This window comes from Oryx dammah, unplaced genomic scaffold, assembly GCF_014754425.2.
Source record: "Oryx dammah isolate SB20612 unplaced genomic scaffold, SCBI_Odam_1.1 HiC_scaffold_2, whole genome shotgun sequence".
Lineage (NCBI taxonomy): Eukaryota > Metazoa > Chordata > Mammalia > Artiodactyla > Bovidae > Oryx > Oryx dammah.
This window is the reverse complement of record NW_024070186.1, coordinates 189,875,236-189,886,277: the sequence shown is the minus strand read 5'-3', so window position 1 is coordinate 189,886,277 and position 11,042 is coordinate 189,875,236. Positions and strand designations below refer to the sequence as shown.

Genomic DNA, 11,042 nt, shown 5'->3' with positions numbered 1-11,042 from the left:
GGCCCGAGAGCCCCCGCCGGGCCCCCTCCCCGCCCCGCGCCCCGCTCGCCTCCCGCCCGCCCCCGCCGCCGCTCCGCGCCTCCCTCCGCCTCTCCTTCCCCCATTCTCCCGGATTAATTAAGGAGGCAGCGGCAGGAGGCTGAGTCCTGGCCGCGGGCCGGGGCCGGGGCGCCGCTGGCAGGAGCGCTTGAGGATCCTCCAAGGTAGGAGAAACTTTTGCGGGGGGTGGAGGGGAGGGCGGGCGCCGAGGCCCTTCTCCCCTTCTCCTCCCACCCTCGGGGGGGGGCCCGCCCCTCCCCCTCCAGGTGTTCCAGAATCTGGGTCCGGCTTTTGGGTGCCTCGGGAGGCACGTGACCGGGATTATAATTCGGGCCGGGGGCGGGGAGGGACGGCTGCCCCCACCTGCCGAGAGGGGGAGCCGGGAGCTGTCACCGCCGTCGCCCCCGCCCCCGCCCCCCCACCACTCCGGGGCCCTTCCGGAGGTGGGGGGCCACCCTGGACGGGCAGCGGGCGCCCGCAGGCTGCTGCAGTTGGCGAATGAGGTCAGTTGTGCTACCCGGGCGGCGGCGGGCGCCAGTGTGGGAGCCGAGGGGGGCTGGGCAGGCCGCGGCCCCCCCCCCCCCACACACCCCCCCCTCCCCCTTGCTGGGGCCGAGCCGATCTCCTGGCCGGTGCCCCCCCCACCCACTCACAGGCTGAGTCCCATACAGCCAGTACTGCTCCAACACAGTGGTTCCTGCTGGGGTCCCTGGGGAGGAGGGGCTGGTCTGAGTGGTGGCCGCTGGGCTCCTGATCCAGTGCAAGGGAAGGAGGCTCAGAGGATGGCAGTAGGGGGTCACAAAGGTTTCAGAGGAGCAAGTTGGGGATGCCCTGTCTGTGGGTGATTTCTGAGTTCCCGCAGATAGGTGAGGAGGCCCCTGGAGCCAGCTAGATGCCTCCCACCACCACCACCACCACCCTCCTGAGTCTCTGGGAATGAAGGGTCCTGGGTGCCCCAGCCTGTGGCCAGGAAAAGGGAAGGTTCCCTGGCCTGGGCCCAGGACAGAGGGGGACCGTGCCTCTGAGAGTTCTGCCCTCCTGGCCTTGCTGGAGCGGGGCTCAAGCCCTGGACATCCGGCCCTGGGACCCAGGCTCCCAGGACTAGACCTGAGGTGGGAGGCTCCCGGGTCCCAGTCCCAGCCCAAGTGAGGGGGCCTGGCATGTAGGGGTCCCCTCGCCGGGTCACGGATGGAGTATGTTGCTGATGAGGTGGGCAGGCCCGGACAGCTTCTCGAGGAGTGGGCATTTGCAGGGGCTTCTCTTCCTGCTCACAGCAGAAGGAAGGGGTGGCCAGAAGCTGCCCCGACCCTGCTGGCCCTCGTCTCGCTCGTGTTCGGTTGCACCCGTGGGGAGGACTGCTGCTCCCTGCTACTGACTCGGGGTCTCGGGACTGGGGAGGTGCCTCGGAGCAACCCATTTATTTCAGCAGCGTCATTCCCAAAGGGAAAGGGCATAAGCATTGATTATTTATTCAGCGTGAGAGGGAGGCAGTGGTGGCAGGAAGGCTGGTGGCTGCTGGCAGGGAGGGGCCGGGCACAAGGGCAGCAAAGATGGGGGCCGTCAGGTCAGGAGCGGGGGCCCAGAAGGGTGGAAGTCACCCTCTGCCTTCTTCTGAACAGGGACCTGTGGACCAAGGGACAGGCCTGGCCGGGAGAGGATGGGTTGTCGGAATCCCCAACCTGCTTTGGAGATATGGGGAGCTTCAGACCACACCCCATCCCGTAGCCTGCTCTGAGGGTGACCTAGAAAGTTGTGGCTCTGACTCAGAGGGTCCCAGAGGACCCCAGAGGAGGAGACGAGGGTGCCCGCTCTTTCAAAATGTGGGAGGACCTGGGGAGAAAGCTTGCAAAACTGGGTCTGGAAGATAGCACTGGAGGGGCAGGCTTAACCTACTTAGTGTTAAAACTTACTGTTTTCTGGATGCCGGAGGAAGGGTCATGTATTTGCAAGTGTGCTTCATTTGTTCATTTCAGGCAGCCTCCGCGAGCTGCCAGTTGTCAGTATCTGATGCTTGCAAATAGTCGGGAAGGCAGACATCATGATAGGGGTCCGGGAGGCACCTGTTTGTGCAGCCTCCCCGTCTCCCCGACAGCTGGGGTGTCCCCAGTTTGGTAACGGCCTGTTGTTGGAGACCCCAGGTGATGTGGTGGATGACAGCTTGGGGCTCTCGTGTCCTCAGCCTGACCTTGGAACCGAAGACCGTATCGGCCGGTCCATCCTCATTCTGGGTTCTGGTTCGAGTCCTCTGGCTCTCCACTGGCCCCCCACTGCCTTCTGGGCCCACTCTTGGAAAACTGCACCTTTCCTGAAAGGCCTTTGGTCCTGCTATTCCTCGGAACCTCGGCTTCTTCCCACCTGAGGGGGCGGGGCTTCCTTGAATGGCCCTCCCTGCTTAGGATGAAGGTGGGTAGGGGCTGTAGAATTTGCCTTTCTCCCCTCCTCTGTCAGGACTCAGCTGTCTCTCAGGTCCTCGGGCTGGAAACCTGCCCAGGAACGTCCCCAGGACTGGCCAAGGTGCTACCTCTGTGTCTGCATGACATCCTGTCCTTCCCCATCCCGGTATTGATCTCACTCAAGAGTTACACGTCCCCGATTGTACTGGGGATAGGACAGGGACCGAGGCTTGCTTTCCGGTCCATGGTGCCCCGGGTTGTTGTTCAGTTGCTAAGTCGGTGTCAGACTCTGTGACCCCACGGACTGCAGCATTGCCAAGCTCCCCTTTCCTCCGCTGTCTCCCGGAGTTTGCTCAGATTCATGTGCGTTGAGTCAGTGACTCTACCCATCTCATCCTCTTCCGCTTCCTTCTCTTTTTGCCTTCACTCTTTCCCAGCATCGGGGTGTTTTCCAGTGAGTCGGCTTTTCGCATCAGGTGGCCACAGTGTTGGAGCTCCAGGGCTGCTCCCCAAATACTTCCCAAGCGAATGGCTGAATGAATGAAATCCTGCCCCAGGGTCTGACTAGCTAAGCAGGCTCTCTCGTGTTGTTCCTGAACTCCCATCTCTGGGGTAGGTCCCCACAATGGTGGGACCCCGAGGGTCTTTCCCCAAGCTTCCTGCCCCACATCCTCTGGGAGGTTCCTCCCCCCATTACCCCAGACCTGAGCCTGGGGCTCTGCTCCCCGAGTGTCGACCATGCAGTTTCTCTTGGTCTGTGCCATTTGTGGGCATCTCTCTCTTTGATGCCCGGCAACCAGGGACACAGCCACGTTCCTTGGGACAGACCAGCAGTGTGCGCCCAGCTCCAGGGTGTCTGTGGAGGCCTTGGGGGGCACCAGGAACAGGACCTGCAGGGTTAATTCACTAGTCCTGGCGAGCAGAGTGGGACCAAGGACCTAGGGCTCAGGATCTCCCAGGGGTGTGTGTGGGGCCTGTGAGATACAAACCCTTATGGAGACCGGAAGGTGGAAGGATTGTTTTCTGTGGGAGAGGTGAAGGAAAACCGACCTGGTCAGAAAACAGAGGCGCGTCACCCTGTTGGTGACAGGGTGACAAGAGAGACTTCTGGGCGTAAGTGTTGAGTTGTCCAGCTGAGTCCCAAGGGGAGCCAGCTTCAATGGGCACCCAGGTTCCTCACTGGCAGAGATGTCTGGCTGGGACCATCTCCCTGGGGTCAATAGTTTGTCATTTCAAGTGGTTTTTTTGCTTTTGAGATTTTCCCCATATAGCGTGTGGGATCTCAGTTTCCCGACCAGGGATCCGACCCTTGCTCTTTGCATTGGAAGCCCAGAGTCTTAACCACTGGACCTCCAGCGAATTCCTGATAGTTTGTCATTTCAGCTGCAATGCCATGGGTTATGTTCGATGACAGCAAAGGGGCTCATCCTGGGGGAGGATGGCATCCAGGGCACCGCCCTTCTTCACTTTGGGGTGAGTTAGGTGTCCTGAATGAGCTGGGGGAGGCTGTGCTTTGTCCAGGCGCTGGCTAGGGGTGACCGCTGGGGGTGTGTCAGGCAGGGAACAAAACTCTCATTCCAGACACCCTTCCTCTTGGTCCCGAGCTGGGCCTGGCTGCCCCAGAGCTATTTGTGTGCCCACCTGTCTCGCTCCTTCAGGACCACCTGCTCCGGGTGGCCTGATTTAGCCAGTTAAAATAGGGACGTCTGGTTAAATTTGGATTTTGGTTAACTGACGGATAATGCAGTATGGGGGCTATGTGCGTCCATACTAAATCACTTCAGTCATGTCTGAGTGTTTGTGACACCGTGGACTGTAGCCTGCCAGGCTCCTCTTGCCCATGGGATTTTCCAGGCAAGAATACTGGAGTGGGTTGCCATGCCCTCCTCCAGGGGATCTTCCCAACCCAGGGATCAAACTCGCGTCTCTTACATCTCCTACACCGGCGCCTCCTGGGAAGCCCGTGGGGATTTGCTTGTTTAGCTGAAGTGTAGACTGAACTGGCGGTCTTGTGTTTTATCTGGTAACTGTCCCCCTGCGGCCTCTGGGAGACGACTGGGGTCGTGGGGACTCGGGTGTGGCTGGGGCCTAGGTTGGGGCCTCACCCTGAGGCTCCGGGGATGGTCTAGAGTGAGATTGAATCAGGTGGTGCTGTGTGTGATTTCCTTGGTTCTCCAGTCTGGGGTTCAAGGATCCAGATCTGTTAGACCTGGGTGGTGTGGCAGGGGCAGCTCAGGGACCCCCCAGTCTGGGAGGCCTTGTGTTTCAGAACCGTCCGTGCCACTGTGGTCCATGCTGCTGTTGCTGCTGCTAGGCCGCTTCAGTCATGTCCAACTCTGAGCGACCCCACAGACAGCAGCCCACCAGGCTCCTCTGTCCCCAGGATTCTCTAGGCAAGAATCCTGGAGCGGGTTGCTGTTTCCTTCTCCAGAACTGTGGTCCATACAGGGTATTAAGACACAGGGAACTCTGCTGAGTGTTACATGGCAGCCTAGATGCGAGGGGAGTTTGAGAAAGAATGGATGCACCTCTGTGTGTGGCTGAATCACTTCGCTGTATACCGAGGCTGACACGGCATTGTTAATCAACATCAACCCCATGGACGTGAGTTTGAGCAAGCTCCGGGAGATGGTGAAGAACAGGGAAGCCTGGCATGCTGTAGTCCACGGGGTCGTGAAGAGTTCAGCACACCTTAGTGACTGAACAGCTCTGACGTAAAAAGTCTGATAAAAGAGAGTTTGTTGGGAGGAGCAGGAACTTGCTGGGGACACCCTATTAGATACCAAATTAGGATTTGTGGTCCCAAGATTCACAGAGCCAACCCCCAGCACTGGGAGGCTGTTTCTCTGATGCTCCTCCGTTGAGGCTGGGGATATTGTCTCTGGGGGGGGCCCCCGCCACCTGTCTGGGCTGTGTGCTCATATATAAGATGGTATTGATGCCCCCCGCTTCTGCTGAAGTCCCAGGCTGGCCCTGTGGGTTGAGTTGGGAGCTTGGTGGTACATGCTGGGGGCTCTCCAGTGAGGTAGGTGGGTCACCCCAGTGCAGGTCCGAAGTGGAGATGGGATGGGAAGCCGGAGGTGAGAGGCCCCAGTCTGAGGAGTTGGGGCAGCTTGTAGATGCCTGGCCAGGCTGTGTGGCTGGGGGAGGAGGGCCAGCTCTGAGCTGGGGACAGCCGGGGCCATGTCCCTTCCTGGCCTGCAGCTGGAAGAGACCCTCCAGGCTGCTTCTCTCCTGGAGGCTTGGGCGGGGCCAGACCTGTTTGTTGGTGGGGTCTCAAGGTACGTTTTCCGATGACTGGCAAAACTGCTACCATATGGGGTGTGTGTATCTGTCCATCCATTCATCGGTCCCTCCGCAGGCTGGTGAGAAACTTGGAAAAGCATATGGCTCAGGTCCTGGCATCCAGCCCCAGGCTGGCACATGGGAAGGGCCCACCCTACGTGTTCCCATATATATTGTCGAGGGGTGAGGAATAGCTGGTGAAAGGCCCAGGTCTCAAGTGTGCCATCCAAGGAGCTCAACCATTGTCTGCATTCACATAGCCCAGCCCCTGTCAAGACATGGAACATTCCATCACCCCCCAAAAGTCCCCTCAAGCCTGTACACAGGCATCCCGCTCCTTTTCCGCAGCCCCTGGCAACCGCTGGTTGGATTTCTGTCTGTGCAGCTTTGCTTTACCTGCAGTGCATTGCATACACGCCATGCAGCCTGCGTCTAGCTTCTTCAGTCTCGTGATGCCTGATCTGGGCACCCGGAACTGGTCTTTTTGGTGACTGAGTAGTATTCCCCAGCACAGCTGTAGCGCAGAGCCCTGCTGCTCTCGTGATGGAGATCAGGCCCTCCCAGCTTGCTGAGCCCTTACCTGGCTTGGGGCCGCCCAGCGGAAGGCATGCCTTTTCCATCATGTTCACAGAGGCACCCCATCCACGCTCCCACCCCCACTGAGAGCCAACCCTGAGCCAGGATCGCTGCACCTCTCTGTCTGCAGAGCTGGAATTTCATCCTCCGTTTCTGGTGACTTGCACAGATGGGAGGCTCCTGATGAAATTACACCTGCCTGCGGCCGCCCTCAGGGCTGCGGTCCTCCACCCACCCGTAGTGCAGGTGGGCTCCAGGAACAGCGGATGCTCTGGGTGGGGGCAGAGGGCGGGCCTGGAGGTGTCTCAGCCATCTCCGCGTGCCCCTCTCCCCAGGGAGCCTGGGAGTCCCCTGGTCTCCACTTCTGTGGCTGTATAGTTTGGGATACATATTCTGTGTTTTCCTGAAACAAGCGGGGAGGGAAGGAGGGCAAACGGGAGCACGATTTAGGGTCAAACAACGGGGCTGTGCAGGAGGCCCTGGTTCCTGGGTCGAGAAGATCCGCTGAAGAAGGGATAGGCTACCCACTCCAGTATTCTTGGGCTTCCCTGGTGGGTCAGCTGGTAAAGAATCTGCCTGCAATGCAGGAGACCTGGGTTTGATCCCTGCGTTGGAAGATCCCCTGGAAGAGGGAAAGGCTACCCACTCCAGTATTCTGGCCTGGAGAATTCCACAGACTGTATAGTCCATGGGATTCCAGAGTCGGACACAACTGAGCGACTTTCACTTTCACTTCACTTTCACTTTCAGCCGGGCTGTGTGACCTCCAGTGAGTTACACTGTGTCTCTGTGCTTTGGGGTGGTCATCTGTGAACAAGAGAACAGCGCTTGGTTTCCAGGGTGAGTGTGAGACTCCTGGGGTCCCACTAGCCCCTGGACTTCCCCAGAGCCCTGGAGGTCACGGGACCCCATCCAGGGGACAGAGGTGGGGCCATGTGGGCCTCCAGTGACTGGTGTCTGCCTCTGCGCTGGGGCCACTTCTGTTCTAGTTACCTTTTGAAAAGTTTGAAAAATTCAGTTTCAAAAAATTAAAATTGCTCAGTCGCATCCGATTCTTTGCAACCCCATGGACTGCCCGCCAGGCCATGGGATTCTCCAGGCAAGAATACTGGAGTGGGTTGCTCTTTCCTCCTCCAGGAGATCTTCGTGACCCAGGAGAAGAGTTACCTGTCAGGGCCCTGAATAAAACTTGGTTGACAAACAGCTGAGGTCCATGGCTGGCCGTGGCCGCTCTCCTGAATCCTCGCGTGGGCAGCGGCGCTGAGACTTTGGTTGGTCACAGACTAGTCAGGCCGATTCCAGGTCTGCTGCCTGCCCACTGTGCGTGGCTTGGATGGCTGCCTAACTGGCTGAGCCTCAGTTTGTCCCTCTAGGAAATGGACACAGCTCTGCCTGTGGGCTCACGAATGGCAGCGCCTGTGTGAAGCAAGTACCCAGTAGGCGCTTGGGGGTGCCCCAGGGGTCATGGCTCCCTAAGGGAAGGGAGCATCGTGGGAGACAGCAGCATGAGATTGGAGGTTTTAGCGTTGTTTCTTGTGAGGAGGTCATGGACTTTTCCTGATGAGCCGGCTGCCCCCGCCTTTCCGCCATTGCCCCCTCCCCCGTGTCCTCAAAGGCCAGAGGTACCCTTGGGCTGTACGTGGTGGAGGGCCTGTATAGAAGGGCTCTCAGGTGCCCCTGGGTGGCTCCCTGGAGCAGGCAGGGCCGCTGCCCGCCCAGCCAGCCAGCCAGCTCCAAGGTGGTCCTTTTGGGCTCCGAGGGGGTCTTGTGATGAGGCCGGTGGCTTTCATGTTGATCCTGGAGCTGGTTTTTCAGGTGTGGCCGCTTTCAGCAGAGAGGCCCAGCTCCGGAGAGGGAGGGCCTTTGGGAGGGAGCTGGTTGCCCCTGTTCTCCACGTGTACCTGGCTTCCAGCTGGGGGTGCAGCGCTCCGGGCAGGTGAGCTAACCACATCTTCCCTCTGATCCTGGTCCACCGCCCACCCTCCTGGGGCCAGTCACTGCCCGAGACACTCTGTTCTCAGCCTATCCGGGAGAGAGATGCTCTTGGTTGCCCTGGGTGGGAGACCAGTGCCCCTCCTTGGGGGTGGGCTCCTTTCGCTATGCCAGAGCTTGCCCGCTTTCCAGCAGGGTGCCTTTGAAACCAGACAGGCAAGGGTTCGAGTCCTACTTCTACCACCAGCCAGCTGTGTGGCTTCAGGCAAGTGACTTTACCTCTCTGAGCCTCATCTGAACAAAGGAGTGTGGTTACCCCTGCATGGCCGAGTTCTTGGGAGGATCTGCGTGTTCAGTTGGGGGAAGCTGGTCCTCATCCTAGAGAAGAATGTTTTCTCCACTTAGTCAGATACTGGTCCCAGAGGCTGGCCCTTGGAGAGCCCCAGGCCTGCCCCTAGAGGAGCTGGACACCACTGTCCTGTTCTGCTCTTAGCTACTCTGCTCACGGAGCATGGGTGGTGCAGTGCCTGAGTTTGTGCAAGCTGGGAAAAGCCCAGAGGCCGAAGTGCTTAGTCCCCACGGCCTGTCCACCCCTCAGCCCCTTGGAGTAGGTGATCAGGCTTCCCAGATGCCAAGCCCTACCTCGGTGCTGGGCTGTGGGACCTGTGGCTGGGTTTTGGAGACACGTCTACTCCTCAGCTTGCTGAGGGGCAGCCTGCAGGAGGTGACTGGAGGGTGGGTGGGATTCTGACCCGGGAGTAGGCTGGGGTGGGCATGAGGGGTGGGGAGTGAGCAGTGTAAGAAAGGGTCTAGAGCCGGGAAGTGGGACTCCAGGTGTGGCAAGACCTTCCATGGGGACACGCGGGACCTCCTTTCAGGTCCAGGCACGGACCTTCATCTGACTGCCTCCCTCCCTGCCAGGCCCTGCCTCTTTCTGTGATGGCCATGCTGAGCTCCATCGTTTTCTAGAACATCCTGCATTCCAGCTTGCTTCCCAGCGTGCTGTTGCTTCTCCTTGGAACAGGTTTTTCTGCTGCCTGTCCATCTCTCTCGGCTCATTCTTGCAGGTCTCAGCTTGGATGTCACCTCCCTCTGGAAGCCCTCCCTGATAACCTCCTCCCAGGTCTGTGTTAGGCGTCCCTGCGCTGCATTCTTACCACCCAGCCTTCCTTACTTGCTGTGTTCCAGCTGCCCTTGTACTTGTCTATCCTCCTCCAAGGGTTTGGGGCCATGCTCCTTGTCCCTCCCGCACCCCTGCCCCCGGCTCCCCCTGCTTGACACAGCAAGTGTCCTGGACCAACTTGTCAAGTGAATTAGAAGCAAGCTGAGTGCTGGGACATTCAGGGCAGGGCCTTGGAAGGGCAAGATGCTTTTCCACCCTTTGATCCCAGCTCTCACTGGCCCGCTGCGCCATCCCCAGTTGCTGCCACTCCCAGCCTGGCTATGATTCTCAGAGGCATCTAGAGGGTGATGGTGGTGGGGGGCACCTTGTCTCCCTGGGCCGGGTGCAGCCCAGTTTGGGGGGGATTCCCCCCTCCGTGAAGGGCAGGTGGTGTGTGTGGAGAGCGCACAAGTGTGAAGCCTCAGAACAGTTAATCCCTTGGGCTATTTAGACACACGCTTTTGTGCGTGCACGTGTGTGTGTGCCTGTGTGCATGGCTGTGTGGTGATCCAGAGGCTGCGGCTGGTAGACGGTGCCCAGTAACTTGACGTTTGGCTGAATCCTGACCACCAGCCTTGGACACCGAGTGCCAAGTGTGTGAGGCCCCCTCTAGTCCTGGCGGGTGGCACAGAACATCAGTCAGGAGCGTGTTTGGCCCCACATAATAGAAGACCCAAGTGTAGAGGCATAAACCCCCGAAGGAGGGGTTTGGGCCTTCCCTGGTGGTCCAGTGGCTAAGACTCCACGCTCCCAATGCAGGTGGCCTGGGTTCGATCCCTAATCAGGGAACCTGATCCCACATGCTGCAGTGAAGTTTGGAGATCTCATGTCTCGCAGCTATGATCTGGTGCAGTCAGATAAATAGATAAAAATAAATAGTTTTTTAAAAAAATGAGTTTATGTACTCTCCCCAGGAAAAAGCCTGTAGGTTGGTCCTCAGAACCTTGCGTAGGGGCTCAGCCGTGCCTTCGGGGACTTTGTTCTTTTCTTCTCTAGCATTGTTGGGTTTTTCTTTTAGTTTATTTGAAAATTATTTCCTGTAACACGTCCACTTCAGGACTTTCTTGGTGGTCCAGTGGGTAAGACTCAGCTTCTAGTGCAGGAGGCATCGGTTTGATCCCTGATGGGGGAACTGAGAGCCCACGTGCCACATGGCATGGCCGATAAAAAGTAGAATGTACACTTCAGTGTTTTCGTATCTTCCCAAAGTTGTGCAGTGTTCACCATGGTCTAATTTCAGAGCATTTCATCACCCCAAAAGAAGTCCCGACCCATTAAGTAGACGCACTCACAGAGACGCTCATATACACACACCCATCCCCTGGCAGCTGGTTGGGGTCTGTCTGTCAGGATGGCTGATGTGACTTCTGCCCAGGGCTGGGGCCCAGGGCTTCTGTGGGGGGTCTCCCTGCCACCTCCCTCAAGTACCTGTCTCCACTCCTGAGCCTCCTGGGTGGGGGGCAGGGTACCTAGGAGTACGTTGACCTCTTTTCCTTTTCAGATGGGGAAGCTGAGACCCTGAGCTGGGAAGACACATGGCTAAGGTCCCAGGGTTACAAAAATCAGGATCTGAAACCACGTCTCATGACCCTCAGTCTGGGGCTCCCTGCCTGATCCAGGAGGCTGGGCGGGCACTTGGAAGCAGAACAGCTGGT

General features: G+C 58.6%; 1 protein-coding gene across 4 annotated transcripts in view; it reads left to right on the top strand.

Annotated features, from left to right (window-relative positions):
* Window positions 1-142: 142 nt before the first annotated feature.
* GTF2IRD1 (GTF2I repeat domain containing 1) overlaps window positions 143-11,042 on the top strand; it is a 123,336-nt gene continuing 112,436 nt past the window's right edge. For all 4 annotated transcript variants that reach the window (XM_040260900.1, XM_040260886.1, XM_040260894.1 and 1 more), the window contains exon 1: window positions 143-203. The gene's annotated coding sequence lies outside the window, so the exon portion shown is untranslated. The remainder of the gene's footprint in view (window positions 204-11,042) is intronic.